Source organism: Oncorhynchus clarkii, chromosome 27, assembly GCF_045791955.1.
Source record: "Oncorhynchus clarkii lewisi isolate Uvic-CL-2024 chromosome 27, UVic_Ocla_1.0, whole genome shotgun sequence".
Classification (NCBI taxonomy): Eukaryota; Metazoa; Chordata; class Actinopteri; order Salmoniformes; family Salmonidae; genus Oncorhynchus; species Oncorhynchus clarkii.
The window spans coordinates 41,730,330-41,748,612 of NC_092173.1; the positions used below are offsets into that span (position 1 = coordinate 41,730,330).

General features: G+C 42.9%; 1 protein-coding gene across 3 annotated transcripts in view; it reads left to right on the top strand.

The window, feature by feature from the left end:
* The window catches only part of LOC139385891 (syntaxin-1A-like), a 198,912-nt gene that overhangs the window by 153,671 nt on the left and 26,958 nt on the right, over window positions 1–18,283 (top strand). The gene's annotated exons all lie outside the window — the stretch shown is intronic.

The window sequence follows — 18,283 nt, forward strand, 5'->3', positions numbered from 1 at the left end:
ATAGAGAGATAGGGACAGAGTGATATATAGAGAGAGGTAGGGACAGAGTGATATAGAGAGAGGTAGGGACAGAGTGATATAGAGAGAGGTAGGGACAGAGTGATATATAGAGAGAGGTAGGGACAGAGTGATATAGAGAGAGAGGTAGGGACAGAGTGATATATATAGAGAGATAGGGACAGAGTGATATATAGAGAGAGGTAGGGACAGAGTGATATAGAGAGAGAGGTAGGGACAGAGTGATATATAGAGAGAGGTAGGGACAGAGTGATATATAGAGAGAGGTAGGGACAGAGTGATATATATAGAGAGGTAGGGACAGAGTGATATATATAGAGAGGTAGGGACAGAGTGATATATATAGAGAGGTAGGGACAGAGTGATATATAGAGAGAGGTAGGAACAGAGTGATATATAGAGAGAGGTAGGGACAGAGTGATATATAGAGAGAGGTAGGAGTAATGGGGAGAAACAGAGAGAGAGTGAGAGGTAGGGACAGAGTGATACATATAGAGAGGTAGGGACAGAGTGATATATAGAGAGAGGTAGGGACAGAGTGATATATATAGAGAGGTAGGGACAGAGTGATACATATAGAGAGGTAGGGACAGAGTGATATATAGAGAGAGGTAGGGACATAGTGATATATAGAGAGAGGTAGGAGTAATGGGGAGAAACAGAGAGATAGTGAGAGGTAGGGACAGAGTGATATATAGAGAGAGGTAGGAGTAATGGGGAGAAACAGAGAGAGAGTGAGAGGTAGGGAGAGAGTGATATATAGAGAGAGGTAGGAGTAATGGGGAGAAACAGAGAGAGAGTGAGAGTTAGGGACAGAGTGATATATAGAGAGAGGTAGGGACAGAGTGATATATATAGAGAGGTAGGGACAGAGTGATATATAGAGAGAGGTAGGGACAGAGTGATATATAGAGAGAAGTAGGGACAGAGTGATATAGAGTGAGAGGTAGGGACAGAGTGATATATATAGAGAGATAGGGACAGAGTGATATATAGAGAGAGGTAGGGACAGAGTGATATAGAGAGAGAGGTAGGGACAGAGTGATATATAGAGAGAGGTAGGGACAGAGTGATATATAGAGAGAGGTAGGGACAGAGTGATATATATAGAGAGGTAGGGACAGAGTGATATATATAGAGAGGTAGGGACAGAGTGATATATATAGAGAGGTAGGGACAGAGTGATATATAGAGAGAGGTAGGAACAGAGTGATATATAGAGAGAGGTAGGGACAGAGTGATATATATAGAGAGGTAGGGACAGAGTGATACATATAGAGAGGTAGGGACAGAGTGATATATAGAGAGAGGTAGGGACAGAGTGATATATATAGAGAGGTAGGGACAGAGTGATACATATAGAGAGGTAGGGACAGAGTGATATATAGAGAGAGGTAGGGACATAGTGATATATAGAGAGAGGTAGGAGTAATGGGGAGAAACAGAGAGATAGTGAGAGGTAGGGACAGAGTGATATATAGAGAGAGGTAGGAGTAATGGGGAGAAACAGAGAGAGAGTGAGAGGTAGGGAGAGAGTGATATATAGAGAGAGGTAGGAGTAATGGGGAGAAACAGAGAGAGAGTGAGAGTTAGGGACAGAGTGATATATAGAGAGAGGTAGGGACAGAGTGATATATATAGAGAGGTAGGGACAGAGTGATATATAGAGAGAGGTAGGGACAGAGTGATATATAGAGAGAAGTAGGGACAGAGTGATATAGAGTGAGAGGTAGGGACAGAGTGATATATATAGAGAGATAGGGACAGAGTGATATATAGAGAGAGGTAGGGACAGAGTGATATAGAGAGAGAGGTAGGGACAGAGTGATATATAGAGAGAGGTAGGGACAGAGTGATATATAGAGAGAGGTAGGGACAGAGTGATATATATAGAGAGGTAGGGACAGAGTGATATATATAGAGAGGTAGGGACAGAGTGATATATATAGAGAGGTAGGGACAGAGTGATATATAGAGAGAGGTAGGAACAGAGTGATATATAGAGAGAGGTAGGGACAGAGTGATATATAGAGAGAGGTAGGAGTAATGGGGAGAAACAGAGAGAGAGTGAGAGGTAGGGACAGAGTGATACATATAGAGAGGTAGGGACAGAGTGATATATAGAGAGAGGTAGGGACAGAGTGATATATATAGAGAGGTAGGGACAGAGTGATACATATAGAGAGGTAGGGACAGAGTGATATATAGAGAGAGGTAGGGACATAGTGATATATAGAGAGAGGTAGGAGTAATGGGGAGAAACAGAGAGATAGTGAGAGGTAGGGACAGAGTGATATATAGAGAGAGGTAGGAGTAATGGGGAGAAACAGAGAGAGTGAGAGGTAGGGAGAGAGTGATATATAGAGAGAGGTAGGAGTAATGGGGAGAAACAGAGAGAGAGTGAGAGTTAGGGACAGAGTGATATATAGAGAGAGGTAGGGACAGAGTGATATATATAGAGAGGTAGGGACAGAGTGATATATAGAGAGAGGTAGGGACAGAGTGATATATAGAGAGAAGTAGGGACAGAGTGATATAGAGTGAGAGGTAGGGACAGAGTGATATATAGAGAGAGGTAGGAGTAATGGGGAGAAACAGAGAGAGAGTGAGAGGTAGGGACAGAGTGATATATAGAGAGAGGTAGGGACAGAGTGATATAGAGAGAGAGGTAGGAGTAATGGGGAGAAACAGAGAGAGAGTGAGAGGTAGGGACAGATTGATATATATAGAGAGGTAGGAGTAATGGGGAGAAACAGAGAGAGAGTGAGAGGTAGGGACAGAGTGATATATATAGAGAGGTAGGGACAGAGTGATATATATAGAGAGGTAGGAGTAATGGGGAGAAACAGAGAGAGAGTGAGAGGTAGGGACAGAGTGATATATATAGAGAGGTAGGGACAGAGTGATATATATAGAGAGGTAGGGACAGAGTGATATATAGAGAGAGGTAGGGACAGAGTGATATAGAGAGAGAGGTAGGGACAGAGTGATATAGAGAGAGAGGTAGGAGTAATGGGGAGAAACAGAGAGAGAGTGAGAGGTAGGGACAGAGTGATACATATAGAGAGGTAGGGACAGAGTGATATATAGAGAGAGGTAGGGACAGAGTGATATATAGAGAGAGGTAGGGACAGAGTGATATATATAGAGAGGTAGAGACAGAGTGATATATATAGAGAGGTAGGGACAGAGTGATATATAGAGAGAGGTAGGAACAGAGTGATATATAGAGAAAGGTAGGGACAGAGTGATATATAGAGAGAGTTAGGAGTAATGGGGAGAAACAGAGAGAGAGTGAGAGGTAGGGACAGAGTGATACATATAGAGAGGTAGGGACAGAGTGATATATAGAGAGAGGTAGGGACAGAGTGATATATATAGAGAGGTAGGGACAGAGTGATACATATAGAGAGGTAGGGACAGAGTGATATATAGAGAGAGGTAGGAGTAATGGGGAGAAACAGAGAGAGAGTGAGAGGTAAGGACAGAGTGATATATAGAGAGAGGTAGGAGTAATGGGGAGAAACAGAGAGAGTGAGAGGTAGGGACAGAGTGATATATAGAGAGAGGTAGGAGTAATGGGGAGAAACAGAGAGAGAGTGAGAGGTAGGGACAGAGTGATATATAGAGAGAGGTAGGAGTAATGGGGAGAAACAGAGAGAGAGTGAGAGGTAGGGACAGAGTGATATATAGAGAGAGGTCGGGACAGAGTGATATATAGAGAGAGGTAGGGACAGAGGGATATATAGAGAGAGGTAGGAGTAATGGGGAGAAACAGAGAGAGAGTGAGAGGTAGGGACAGAGTGATATATAGAGAGAGGTAGGGACAGAGTGATATATAGAGAGAGGTAGGAGAAACAGAGAGAGTGAGAGGTAGGGACAGAGTGATATATAGAGAGAGGTAGGGACAGAGTGATATATAGAGAGAGGTAGGAGTAATGGGGAGAAACAGAGAGAGTGAGAGGTAGGGACAGAGTGATACATATAGAGAGGTAGGGACAGAGTGATATAGAGAGAGAGGTAGGGACAGAGTGATACATATAGAGAGGTAGGGACAGAGTGATATAGAGAGAGACGTAGGGACAGAGTGATATAGAGAGAGAGGTAGGGACAGAGTGATATATAGAGAGAGGTAGGGACAGAGTGATATATAGAGAGAGGTAGGAGTAATGGGGAGAAACAGAGAGAGTGATAGAGACAGGATGAGGTAGGGACAGAGTGATATATAGAGAGAGGTAGGAGTAATGGGGAGAAACAGAGAGAGAGTGAGCGGTAGGGACAGAGTGATATATATAGAGAGGTAGGGACAGAGTGATATATATAGAGAGGTAGGGACAGAGTGATATATAGAGAGAGGTAGGGACAGAGTGATATATAGAGAGAGGTAGGAGTAATGGGGAGAAACAGAGAGAGAGTGAGAGGTAGGGACAGAGTGATATATAGAGAGAGGTAGGGACAGAGTGATATATAGAGAGAGGTAGGAGTAATGGGGAGAAACAGAGAGAGAGTGAGAGGTAGGGACAGAGTGATATATAGGTTAGGAGTAATGGGGAGAAACAGAGAGAGGTAGAGACAGAGTGATATATAGAGAGAGGTAGGGACAGAGTGATATATAGAGAGAGGTAGGGACAGAGTGATATATAGAGAGAGGTAGGAGTAATGGGGAGAAACAGAGAGACAGTGAGAGGTAGGGACAGAGTGATATATAGAGAGAGGTAGGGACAGAGTGATATATAGAGAGAGGTAGGGACAGAGTGATATATATAGAGAGGTAGGGACAGAGTGATATATATATAGAGGTAGGGACAGAGTGATATATAGAGAGAGGTAGGGACAGAGTGATATATATAGAGAGGTAGGGACAGAGTGATCTATAAAGAGAGGTAGGGACAGAGTGATATATAGAGAGAGGTAGGGACAGAGTGATATATAGAAAGAGGTAGGGACAGAGTGATATATAGAGAGAGGTAGGGACATAGTGATATATAGAGAGAGGTAGGGACAGAGTGATATATATAGAGAGGTAGGGACAGAGTGATATAGAGTGAGAGGTAGGGACAGAGTGATATATAGAGAGAGGTAGGGACAGAGTGATATATAGAGAGAGGTAGGAGTAATGGGGAGAAACAGAGAGAGAGTGAGAGGTAGGGACAGAGTGATATATAGAGAGAGGTAGAAGTAATGGGGAGAAACAGAGAGAGAGTGAGAGGTAGGGACAGAGTGATATATAGAGAGAGGTAGGGACAGAGTGATATATAGAGAGAGGTAGGGACAGAGGGATATATAGAGAGAGGTAGGAGTAATGGGGAGAAACAGAGAGAGAGTGAGAGGTAGGGACAGAGTGATATAGAGAGAGGTAGGGACAGAGTGATATGTAGAGAGAGGTAGGAGTAATGGGGAGAAACAGAGAGAGTGAGAGGTAGGGACAGAGTGATATATAGAGAGAGGTAGGGACAGAGTTATATATAGAGAGAGGTAGGAGTAATGGGGAGAAACAGAGAGAGTGAGAGGTAGGGACAGAGTGATACATATAGAGAGGTAGGGACAGAGTGATATATAGAGAGAGGTAGGGACAGAGTGATATATATATATAGAGAGAGGGACAGAGTGATATATATAGAGAGGTAGGGACAGAGTGATATATAGAGAGAGGTAGGGACAGAGTGATATATAGAGAGAGGTAGGGACAGAGTGATATATAGAGAGGTAGGGACAGAGTGTTATATAGAGAGGTAGGAACAGAGTGATATATAGAGAGAGGTAGGGACAGAGTGATATATAGAGAGAGGTAGGGACAGAGTGATATATATAGAGAGGTAGGGACAGAGTGATATATAGAGAGAGGTAGGGACAGAGTGATATATATATAGAGAGAGAGGGACAGAGTGATATATATAGAGAGGTAGGGACAGAGTGATATATAGAGAGAGGTAGGGACAGAGTGATATATATATAGAGAGAGAGGGACAGAGTGATATATATAGAGAGGTAGGGACAGAGTGATATATAGAGAGAGGTAGGGACAGAGTGATATATAGAGAGAGGTAGGGAGAGAGTGATATATAGAGAGAGGTAGGGACAGAGTGATATATATAGAGAGGTAGGGACAGAGTGATATATAGAGAGAGGTAGGGACAGAGTGATATATATATAGAGAGAGAGGGACAGAGTGATATATATAGAGAGGTAGGGACAGAGTGATATATAGAGAGAGGTAGGGACAGAGTGATATATAGAGAGAGGTAGGGACAGAGTGATATATAGAGAGGTAGGGACAGAGTGTTATATAGAGAGGTAGGAACAGAGTGATATATAGAGAGAGGTAGGGACAGAGTGATATATAGAGAGAGGTAGGGACAGAGTGATATATATAGAGAGGTAGGGACAGAGTGATATATAGAGAGAGGTAGGGACAGAGTGATATATATATAGAGAGAGAGGGACAGAGTGATATATATAGAGAGGTAGGGACAGAGTGATATATAGAGAGAGGTAGGGACAGAGTGATATATATATAGAGAGACAGGGACAGAGTGATATATATAGAGAGGTAGGGACAGAGTGATATATAGAGAGAGGTAGGGACAGAGTGATATATAGAGAGAGGTAGGGACAGAGTGATATATAGAGAGGTAGGGACAGAGTGTTATATAGAGAGGTAGGAACAGAGTGATATATAGAGAGAGGTAGGGACAGGGTGATATATAGAGAGAGGTAGGGACAGAGTGATATATATAGAGAGAGAGGGACAGAGTGATATATATAGAGAGGTAGGGACAGAGTGATATATAGAGAGAGGTAGGAACAGAGTGATATATAGAGAGAGGTAGGGACAGAGTGATATATAGAGAGAGGTAGGGACAGAGTGATATAGAGAGAGAGGTAGGGACAGAGTGATATATAGAGAGAGGTAGGGACAGAGTGATATATAGAGAGGTAGGGACAGAGTGATATATATAGAGAGGTAGGAACAGAGTGATATATAGAGAGAGGTAGGGACAGAGTGATATATAGAGAGAGGTAGGGACAGAGTGATATATATAGAGAGGTAGGGACAGAGTGATATATAGAGAGAGGTAGGGACAGAGTGATATATATATAGAGAGAGAGGGACAGAGTGATATATATAGAGAGGTAGGGACAGAGTGATATATAGAGAGAGGTAGGGACAGGGTGATATATAGAGAGAGGTAGGGACAGAGTGATATATAGAGAGGTAGGGACAGAGTGTTATATAGAGAGGTAGGAACAGAGTGATATATAGAGAGAGGTAGGGACAGAGTGATATATAAAGAGAGGTAGGGACAGAGTGATATATATAGAGAGGTAGGGACAGAGTGATATATAGAGAGAGGTAGGGACAGAGTGATATATATAGAGAGAGAGAGGGACAGAGTGATATATATAGAGAGGTAGGGACAGAGTGATTTATAGAGAGAGGTAGGGACAGAGTGATATATAGAGAGATATGGACAGAGTGATATATATAGAGAGGTAGGAACAGAGTGATATATAGAGAGAGGTAGGGACAGAGTGATATATAGAGAGAGGTAGGGACAGAGTGATATATATAGAGAGGTAGGGACAGAGTGATATATAGAGAGAGGTAGGGACAGAGTGATATAGAGAGAGGTAGGGACAGAGTGATATAGAGTGAGAGGTAGGGACAGAGTGATATATAGATAGAGGTAGGAGTAATGGGGAGAAACAGAGAGAGAGTGAGAGGTAGGGACAGAGTGATATATAGAGAGAGGTAGGGACAGAGTGATATAGAGAGAGAGGTAGGAGTAATGGGGAGAAACAGAGAGAGAGTGAGAGGTAGGGACAGAGTGATATATATAGAGAGGTAGGAGTAATGGGGAGAAACAGAGAGAGAGTGAGAGGTAAGGACAGAGTGATATATATAGAGAGGTAGGGACAGAGTGATATATATAGAGACGTAGGAGTAATGGGGAGAAACAGAGAGAGAGTGAGAGGTAGGGACAGAGTGATATATATAGAGAGGTAGGGACAGAGTGATATATATAGAGAGGTAGGGACAGAGTGATATATAGAGAGAGGTAGGGACAGAGTGATATAGAGAGAGAGGTAGGGACAGAGTGATATATATAGAGAGATAGGGACAGAGTGATATATAGAGAGAGGTAGGGACAGAGTGATATAGAGAGAGGTAGGGACAGAGTGATATATAGAGAGGTAGGGACAGAGTGATATATATATAGAGAGACAGGGACAGAGTGATATATATAGAGAGGTAGGGACAGAGTGATATATAGAGAGAGGTAGGGACAGAGTGATATATAGAGAGAGGTAGGGACAGAGTGATATATAGAGAGGTAGGGACAGAGTGTTATATAGAGAGGTAGGAACAGAGTGATATATAGAGAGAGGTAGGGACAGGGTGATATATAGAGAGAGGTAGGGACAGAGTGATATATATAGAGAGAGAGGGACAGAGTGATATATATAGAGAGGTAGGGACAGAGTGATATATAGAGAGAGGTAGGAACAGAGTGATATATAGAGAGAGGTAGGGACAGAGTGATATATAGAGAGAGGTAGGGACAGAGTGATATAGAGAGAGAGGTAGGGACAGAGTGATATATAGAGAGAGGTAGGGACAGAGTGATATATAGAGAGGTAGGGACAGAGTGATATATATAGAGAGGTAGGAACAGAGTGATATATAGAGAGAGGTAGGGACAGAGTGATATATAGAGAGAGGTAGGGACAGAGTGATATATATAGAGAGGTAGGGACAGAGTGATATATAGAGAGAGGTAGGGACAGAGTGATATATATATAGAGAGAGAGGGACAGAGTGATATATATAGAGAGGTAGGGACAGAGTGATATATAGAGAGAGGTAGGGACAGGGTGATATATAGAGAGAGGTAGGGACAGAGTGATATATAGAGAGGTAGGGACAGAGTGTTATATAGAGAGGTAGGAACAGAGTGATATATAGAGAGAGGTAGGGACAGAGTGATATATAAAGAGAGGTAGGGACAGAGTGATATATATAGAGAGGTAGGGACAGAGTGATATATAGAGAGAGGTAGGGACAGAGTGATATATATAGAGAGAGAGAGGGACAGAGTGATATATATAGAGAGGTAGGGACAGAGTGATTTATAGAGAGAGGTAGGGACAGAGTGATATATAGAGAGATATGGACAGAGTGATATATATAGAGAGGTAGGAACAGAGTGATATATAGAGAGAGGTAGGGACAGAGTGATATATAGAGAGAGGTAGGGACAGAGTGATATATATAGAGAGGTAGGGACAGAGTGATATATAGAGAGAGGTAGGGACAGAGTGATATAGAGAGAGGTAGGGACAGAGTGATATAGAGTGAGAGGTAGGGACAGAGTGATATATAGATAGAGGTAGGAGTAATGGGGAGAAACAGAGAGAGAGTGAGAGGTAGGGACAGAGTGATATATAGAGAGAGGTAGGGACAGAGTGATATAGAGAGAGAGGTAGGAGTAATGGGGAGAAACAGAGAGAGAGTGAGAGGTAGGGACAGAGTGATATATATAGAGAGGTAGGAGTAATGGGGAGAAACAGAGAGAGAGTGAGAGGTAAGGACAGAGTGATATATATAGAGAGGTAGGGACAGAGTGATATATATAGAGACGTAGGAGTAATGGGGAGAAACAGAGAGAGAGTGAGAGGTAGGGACAGAGTGATATATATAGAGAGGTAGGGACAGAGTGATATATATAGAGAGGTAGGGACAGAGTGATATATAGAGAGAGGTAGGGACAGAGTGATATAGAGAGAGAGGTAGGGACAGAGTGATATATATAGAGAGATAGGGACAGAGTGATATATAGAGAGAGGTAGGGACAGAGTGATATAGAGAGAGGTAGGGACAGAGTGATATAGAGAGAGGTAGGGACAGAGTGATATATAGAGAGAGGTAGGGACAGAGTGATATAGAGAGAGAGGTAGGGACAGAGTGATATATATAGAGAGATAGGGACAGAGTGATATATAGAGAGAGGTAGGGACAGAGTGATATAGAGAGAGAGGTAGGGACAGAGTGATATATAGAGAGAGGTAGGGACAGAGTGATATATAGAGAGAGGTAGGGACAGAGTGATATATATAGAGAGGTAGGGACAGAGTGATATATATAGAGAGGTAGGGACAGAGTGATATATATAGAGAGGTAGGGACAGAGTGATATATAGAGAGAGGTAGGAACAGAGTGATATATAGAGACAGGTAGGGACAGAGTGATATATAGAGAGAGGTAGGAGTAATGGGGAGAAACAGAGAGAGAGTGAGAGGTAGGGACAGAGTGATACATATAGAGAGGTAGGGACAGAGTGATATATAGAAAGAGGTAGGGACAGAGTGATATATATAGAGAGGTAGGGACAGAGTGATATATAGAGAGAGGTAGGGACAGAGTGATATATATATAGAGAGAGAGGGACAGAGTGATATATATAGAGAGGTAGGGACAGAGTGATATATAGAGAGAGGTAGGGACAGGGTGATATATAGAGAGAGGTAGGGACAGAGTGATATATAGAGAGGTAGGGACAGAGTGTTATATAGAGAGGTAGGAACAGAGTGATATATAGAGAGAGGTAGGGACAGAGTGATATATAAAGAGAGGTAGGGACAGAGTGATATATATAGAGAGGTAGGGACAGAGTGATATATAGAGAGAGGTAGGGACAGAGTGATATATATAGAGAGAGAGAGGGACAGAGTGATATATATAGAGAGGTAGGGACAGAGTGATTTATAGAGAGAGGTAGGGACAGAGTGATATATAGAGAGATATGGACAGAGTGATATATATAGAGAGGTAGGAACAGAGTGATATATAGAGAGAGGTAGGGACAGAGTGATATATAGAGAGAGGTAGGGACAGAGTGATATATATAGAGAGGTAGGGACAGAGTGATATATAGAGAGAGGTAGGGACAGAGTGATATAGAGAGAGGTAGGGACAGAGTGATATAGAGTGAGAGGTAGGGACAGAGTGATATATAGATAGAGGTAGGAGTAATGGGGAGAAACAGAGAGAGAGTGAGAGGTAGGGACAGAGTGATATATAGAGAGAGGTAGGGACAGAGTGATATAGAGAGAGAGGTAGGAGTAATGGGGAGAAACAGAGAGAGAGTGAGAGGTAGGGACAGAGTGATATATATAGAGAGGTAGGAGTAATGGGGAGAAACAGAGAGAGAGTGAGAGGTAAGGACAGAGTGATATATATAGAGAGGTAGGGACAGAGTGATATATATAGAGACGTAGGAGTAATGGGGAGAAACAGAGAGAGAGTGAGAGGTAGGGACAGAGTGATATATATAGAGAGGTAGGGACAGAGTGATATATATAGAGAGGTAGGGACAGAGTGATATATAGAGAGAGGTAGGGACAGAGTGATATAGAGAGAGAGGTAGGGACAGAGTGATATATATAGAGAGATAGGGACAGAGTGATATATAGAGAGAGGTAGGGACAGAGTGATATAGAGAGAGGTAGGGACAGAGTGATATAGAGAGAGGTAGGGACAGAGTGATATATAGAGAGAGGTAGGGACAGAGTGATATAGAGAGAGAGGTAGGGACAGAGTGATATATATAGAGAGATAGGGACAGAGTGATATATAGAGAGAGGTAGGGACAGAGTGATATAGAGAGAGAGGTAGGGACAGAGTGATATATAGAGAGAGGTAGGGACAGAGTGATATATAGAGAGAGGTAGGGACAGAGTGATATATATAGAGAGGTAGGGACAGAGTGATATATATAGAGAGGTAGGGACAGAGTGATATATATAGAGAGGTAGGGACAGAGTGATATATAGAGAGAGGTAGGAACAGAGTGATATATAGAGACAGGTAGGGACAGAGTGATATATAGAGAGAGGTAGGAGTAATGGGGAGAAACAGAGAGAGAGTGAGAGGTAGGGACAGAGTGATACATATAGAGAGGTAGGGACAGAGTGATATATAGAAAGAGGTAGGGACAGAGTGATATATATAGAGAGGTAGGGACAGAGTGATACATATAGAGAGGTAGGGACAGAGTGATATATAGAGAGAGGTAGGGACATAGTGATATATAGAGAGAGGTAGGAGTAATGGGGAGAAACAGAGAGATAGTGAGAGGTAGGGACAGAGTGATATATAGAGAGAGGTAGGAGTAATGGGGAGAAACAGAGAGAGAGTGAGAGGTAGGGAGAGAGTGATATATAGAGAGAGGTAGGAGTAATGGGGAGAAACAGAGAGAGAGTGAGAGGTAGGGACAGAGTGATATATAGAGAGAGGTAGGGACAGAGTGATATATATAGAGAGGTAGGGACAGAGTGATATATAGAGAGAGGTAGGGACAGAGTGATATATAGAGAGAGGTAGGGACAGAGTGATATAGAGTGAGAGGTAGGGACAGAGTGATATATAGAGAGAGGTAGGAGTAATGGGGAGAAACAGAGAGAGAGTGAGAGGTAGGGACAGAGTGATATATAGAGAGAGGTAGGGACAGAGTGATATAGAGAGAGAGGTAGGAGTAATGGGGAGAAACAGAGAGAGAGTGAGAGGTAGGGACAGAGTGATATATATAGAGAGGTAGGGACAGAGTGATATATATAGAGAGGTAGGAGTAATGGGGAGAAACAGAGAGAGAGTGAGAGGTAGGGACAGAGTGATATATATAGAGAGGTAGGGACAGAGTGATATATATAGAGAGGTAGGGACAGAGTGATATATAGAGAGAGGTAGGGACAGAGTGATATAGAGAGAGAGGTAGGGACAGAGTGATATAGAGAGAGAGGTAGGAGTAATGGGGAGAAACAGAGAGAGAGTGAGAGGTAGGGACAGAGTGATACATATAGAGAGGTAGGGACAGAGTGATATATAGAGAGAGGTAGGGACAGAGTGATATATAGAGAGAGGTAGGGACAGAGTGATATATATAGAGAGGTAGGGACAGAGTGATATATATAGAGAGGTAGGGACAGAGTGATATATAGAGAGAGGTAGGAACAGAGTGATATATAGAGAAAGGTAGGGACAGAGTGATATATAGAGAGAGGTAGGAGTAATGGGGAGAAACAGAGAGAGAGTGAGAGGTAGGGACAGAGTGATACATATAGAGAGGTAGGGACAGAGTGATATATAGAGAGAGGTAGGGACAGAGTGATATATATAGAGAGGTAGGGACAGAGTGATACATATAGAGAGGTAGGGACAGAGTGATATATAGAGAGAGGTAGGAGTAATGGGGAGAAACAGAGAGAGAGTGAGAGGTAGGGACAGAGTGATATATAGAGAGAGGTAGGAGTAATGGGGAGAAACAGAGAGAGAGTGAGAGGTAGGGACAGAGTGATATATAGAGAGAGGTAGGAGTAATGGGGAGAAACAGAGAGAGAGTGAGAGGTAGGGACAGAGTGATATATAGAGAGAGGTCGGGACAGAGTGATATATAGAGAGAGGTAGGGACAGAGGGATATATAGAGAGAGGTAGGAGTAATGGGGAGAAACAGAGAGAGAGTGAGAGGTAGGGACAGAGTGATATATAGAGAGAGGTAGGGACAGAGTGATATATAGAGAGAGGTAGGAGAAACAGAGAGAGTGAGAGGTAGGGACAGAGTGATATATAGAGAGAGGTAGGGACAGAGTGATATATAGAGAGAGGTAGGAGTAATGGGGAGAAACAGAGAGAGTGAGAGGTAGGGACAGAGTGATACATATAGAGAGGTAGGGACAGAGTGATATAGAGAGAGAGGTAGGGACAGAGTGATACATATAGAGAGGTAGGGACAGAGTGATATAGAGAGAGAGGTAGGGACAGAGTGATATAGAGAGAGAGGTAGGGACAGAGTGATATATAGAGAGAGGTAGGGACAGAGTGATATATAGAGAGAGGTAGGAGTAATGGGGAGAAACAGAGAGAGTGATAGAGACAGGATGAGGTAGGGACAGAGTGATATATAGAGAGAGGTAGGAGTAATGGGGAGAAACAGAGAGAGAGTGAGAGGTAGGGACAGAGTGATATATATAGAGAGGTAGGGACAGAGTGATATATAGAGAGAGGTAGGGACAGAGTGATATATAGAGAGAGGTAGGAGTAATGGGGAGAAACAGAGAGAGAGTGAGAGGTAGGGACAGAGTGATATATAGAGAGAGGTAGGGACAGAGTGATATATAGAGAGAGGTAGGAGTAATGGGGAGAAACAGAGAGAGAGTGAGAGGTAGGGACAGAGTGATATATAGGTTAGGAGTAATGGGGAGAAACAGAGAGAGGTAGAGACAGAGTGATATATAGAGAGAGGTAGGGACAGAGTGATATATAGAGAGAGGTAGGGACAGAGTGATATATAGAGAGAGGTAGGAGTAATGGGGAGAAACAGAGAGACAGTGAGAGGTAGGGACAGAGTGATATATAGAGAGAGGTAGGGACAGAGTGATATATATAGAGTGGTAGGGACAGAGTGGTATATATAGAGAGGTAGGGACAGAGTGATATATAGAGAGAGGTAGGGACAGAGTGATATATATAGAGAGGTAGGGACAGAGTGATATATATAGAGAGGTAGGGACAGAGTGATATATATAGAGAGGTAGGGACAGAGTGATATATATAGAGAGGTAGGGACAGAGTGATCTATAGAGAGAGGTAGGGACAGAGTGATATATAGAGAGAGGTAGGGACAGAGTGATATATAGAAAGAGGTAGGGACAGAGTGATATATAGAGAGAGGTAGGGACATAGTGATATATAGAGAGAGGTAGGGACAGAGTGATATATATAGAGAGGTAGGGACAGAGTGATATAGAGTGAGAGGTAGGGACAGAGTGATATAGAGAGAGAGGTAGGGACAGAGTGATATATAGAGAGAGGTAGGGACAGAGTGATATATAGAGAGGTAGGGACAGAGTGATATATATAGAGAGGTAGGAACAGAGTGATATATAGAGAGAGGTAGGGACAGAGTGATATATAGAGAGAGGTAGGGACAGAGTGATATATATAGAGAGGTAGGGACAGAGTGATATATAGAGAGAGGTAGGGACAGAGTGATATATATATAGAGAGAGAGGGACAGAGTGATATATATAGAGAGGTAGGGACAGAGTGATATATAGAGAGAGGTAGGGACAGGGTGATATATAGAGAGAGGTAGGGACAGAGTGATATATAGAGAGGTAGGGACAGAGTGTTATATAGAGAGGTAGGAACAGAGTGATATATAGAGAGAGGTAGGGACAGAGTGATATATAAAGAGAGGTAGGGACAGAGTGATATATATAGAGAGGTAGGGACAGAGTGATATATAGAGAGAGGTAGGGACAGAGTGATATATATAGAGAGAGAGAGGGACAGAGTGATATATATAGAGAGGTAGGGACAGAGTGATTTATAGAGAGAGGTAGGGACAGAGTGATATATAGAGAGATATGGACAGAGTGATATATATAGAGAGGTAGGAACAGAGTGATATATAGAGAGAGGTAGGGACAGAGTGATATATAGAGAGAGGTAGGGACAGAGTGATATATATAGAGAGGTAGGGACAGAGTGATATATAGAGAGAGGTAGGGACAGAGTGATATAGAGAGAGGTAGGGACAGAGTGATATAGAGTGAGAGGTAGGGACAGAGTGATATATAGATAGAGGTAGGAGTAATGGGGAGAAACAGAGAGAGAGTGAGAGGTAGGGACAGAGTGATATATAGAGAGAGGTAGGGACAGAGTGATATAGAGAGAGAGGTAGGAGTAATGGGGAGAAACAGAGAGAGAGTGAGAGGTAGGGACAGAGTGATATATATAGAGAGGTAGGAGTAATGGGGAGAAACAGAGAGAGAGTGAGAGGTAAGGACAGAGTGATATATATAGAGAGGTAGGGACAGAGTGATATATATAGAGACGTAGGAGTAATGGGGAGAAACAGAGAGAGAGTGAGAGGTAGGGACAGAGTGATATATATAGAGAGGTAGGGACAGAGTGATATATATAGAGAGGTAGGGACAGAGTGATATATAGAGAGAGGTAGGGACAGAGTGATATAGAGAGAGAGGTAGGGACAGAGTGATATATATAGAGAGATAGGGACAGAGTGATATATAGAGAGAGGTAGGGACAGAGTGATATAGAGAGAGGTAGGGACAGAGTGATATAGAGAGAGGTAGGGACAGAGTGATATATAGAGAGAGGTAGGGACAGAGTGATATAGAGAGAGAGGTAGGGACAGAGTGATATATATAGAGAGATAGGGACAGAGTGATATATAGAGAGAGGTAGGGACAGAGTGATATAGAGAGAGAGGTAGGGACAGAGTGATATATAGAGAGAGGTAGGGACAGAGTGATATATAGAGAGAGGTAGGGACAGAGTGATATATATAGAGAGGTAGGGACAGAGTGATATATATAGAGAGGTAGGGACAGAGTGATATATATAGAGAGGTAGGGACAGAGTGATATATAGAGAGAGGTAGGAACAGAGTGATATATAGAGAGAGGTAGGGACAGAGTGATATATAGAGAGAGGTAGGAGTAATGGGGAGAAACAGAGAGAGAGTGAGAGGTAGGGACAGAGTGATACATATAGAGAGGTAGGGACAGAGTGATATATAGAAAGAGGTAGGGACAGAGTGATATATATAGAGAGGTAGGGACAGAGTGATACATATAGAGAGGTAGGGACAGAGTGATATATAGAGAGAGGTAGGGACATAGTGATATATAGAGAGAGGTAGGAGTAATGGGGAGAAACAGAGAGATAGTGAGAGGTAGGGACAGAGTGATATATAGAGAGAGGTAGGAGTAATGGGGAGAAACAGAGAGAGAGTGAGAGGTAGGGAGAGAGTGATATATAGAGAGAGGTAGGAGTAATGGGGAGAAACAGAGAGAGAGTGAGAGGTAGGGACAGAGTGATATATAGAGAGAGGTAGGGACAGAGTGATATATATAGAGAGGTAGGGACAGAGTGATATATAGAGAGAGGTAGGGACAGAGTGATATATAGAGAGAGGTAGGGACAGAGTGATATAGAGTGAGAGGTAGGGACAGAGTGATATATAGAGAGAGGTAGGAGTAATGGGGAGAAACAGAGAGAGAGTGAGAGGTAGGGACAGAGTGATATATAGAGAGAGGTAGGGACAGAGTGATATATAGAGAGAGGTAGGGACAGAGTGATATAGAGTGAGAGGTAGGGACAGAGTGATATATAGAGAGAGGTAGGAGTAATGGGGAGAAACAGAGAGAGAGTGAGAGGTAGGGACAGAGTGATATATAGAGAGAGGTAGGGACAGAGTGATATAGAGAGAGAGGTAGGAGTAATGGGGAGAAACAGAGAGAGAGTGAGAGGTAGGGACAGAGTGATATATATAGAGAGGTAGGGACAGAGTGATATATATAGAGAGGTAGGAGTAATGGGGAGAAACAGAGAGAGAGTGAGAGGTAGGGACAGAGTGATATATATAGAGAGGTAGGGACAGAGTGATATATATAGAGAGGTAGGGACAGAGTGATATATAGAGAGAGGTAGGGACAGAGTGATATAGAGAGAGAGGTAGGGACAGAGTGATATAGAGAGAGAGGTAGGAGTAATGGGGAGAAACAGAGAGAGAGTGAGAGGTAGGGACAGAGTGATACATATAGAGAGGTAGGGACAGAGTGATATATAGAGAGAGGTAGGGACAGAGTGATATATAGAGAGAGGTAGGGACAGAGTGATATATATAGAGAGGTAGGGACAGAGTGATATATATAGAGAGGTAGGGACAGAGTGATATATAGAGAGAGGTAGGAACAGAGTGATATATAGAGAAAGGTAGGGACAGAGTGATATATAGAGAGAGGTAGGAGTAATGGGGAGAAACAGAGAGAGAGTGAGAGGTAGGGACAGAGTGATACATATAGAGAGGTAGGGACAGAGTGATATATAGAGAGAGGTAGGGACAGAGTGATATATATAGAGAGGTAGGGACAGAGTGATACATATAGAGAGGTAGGGACAGAGTGATATATAGAGAGAGGTAGGAGTAATGGGGAGAAACAGAGAGAGAGTGAGAGGTAGGGACAGAGTGATATATAGAGAGAGGTAGGAGTAATGGGGAGAAACAGAGAGAGAGTGAGAGGTAGGGACAGAGTGATATATAGAGAGAGGTAGGAGTAATGGGGAGAAACAGAGAGAGAGTGAGAGGTAGGGACAGAGTGATATATAGAGAGAGGTCGGGACAGAGTGATATATAGAGAGAGGTAGGGACAGAGGGATATATAGAGAGAGGTAGG